The sequence below is a fragment of the Tenrec ecaudatus genome, chromosome 8 (genome assembly GCF_050624435.1).
Source record: "Tenrec ecaudatus isolate mTenEca1 chromosome 8, mTenEca1.hap1, whole genome shotgun sequence".
NCBI lineage: Eukaryota > Metazoa > Chordata > Mammalia > Afrosoricida > Tenrecidae > Tenrec > Tenrec ecaudatus.
Window position 1 is genome coordinate 125,837,656 of NC_134537.1, and position 935 is coordinate 125,838,590.

A 935-nucleotide genomic window follows, 5' to 3' on the forward strand; every position below is an offset into this window, starting at 1 on the left:
GCTTCTGACCCTCTTTCCTGATGAACCTCGAAAGTAGGACATTTGAAAAGGCTGTTTTGATCAGCTTTAGGAAAGATACCGCATCTCTTGGGGCTGTCACTTGGTTTAGTTTGTGGAAGTCCACTGCTGTCTATTATGAATCATCTGATTTTTCCTAGGAATAAAGCTGGATGTAATAGAAACCACCACTCCTACTCTCACAGGCTTTACCAATTCATGTCCCCATGGTGGACTTCCCTCCGAGATTCAGCTCCTCGTCAGGCCCATTACAAGTGGCCTCAGACCTGTGGGGCCCATCGGCCAGCTGCTTCCCCACAGTATTTGGCGTCTTCTGTTTAGGCTTTCTGTATGAGACAATGCTTCGAAACTATACATGGTCTTCAGCGGCTCCCTTCTCCGAAGTTGGAGGCTGAGTCCCTCTTCACTGAAACCGGTTCATTTTGGGGGATCTGCTGGCATTTGAAAGATCTGTGACGTACCTTCCAGCAGCATAGACGCCACCACGGTACGACAAACTGACAGGCACATGGCGGTGCTAAAAGGACAAATTGATTTGGTTTGGAAGAAGTAAAGCCAGATTGCTCCTTAGAGGCAAGGGTGACAAGACTTTGTCTTGCACACTTTGGACATGCTGTCAGGAGAGACCAGTCCCTGGAGAAGGGCGTCCTGTTTGGTAAAGTGGAAGAGAGGAAGGCCCTCGGTGAGATGGATGGCCACAGGGACTGCACCAATGGGCTCAGGCAGAGGAACAATAGGGAGGACAGCACCGGGCCAGGCAGTGCTTCATCCCCTCGTGCATAAGGTCACGGTGAGCTGGAACTGACTCGATAGTACCTAACGACAACGACACCCACCCATACATCCGTGACGTCTTTAAACTAAGTCTTAATCAGTGTCAATCCACTTGATAAAGTGGCATGGCTTTGAGTGGCCAT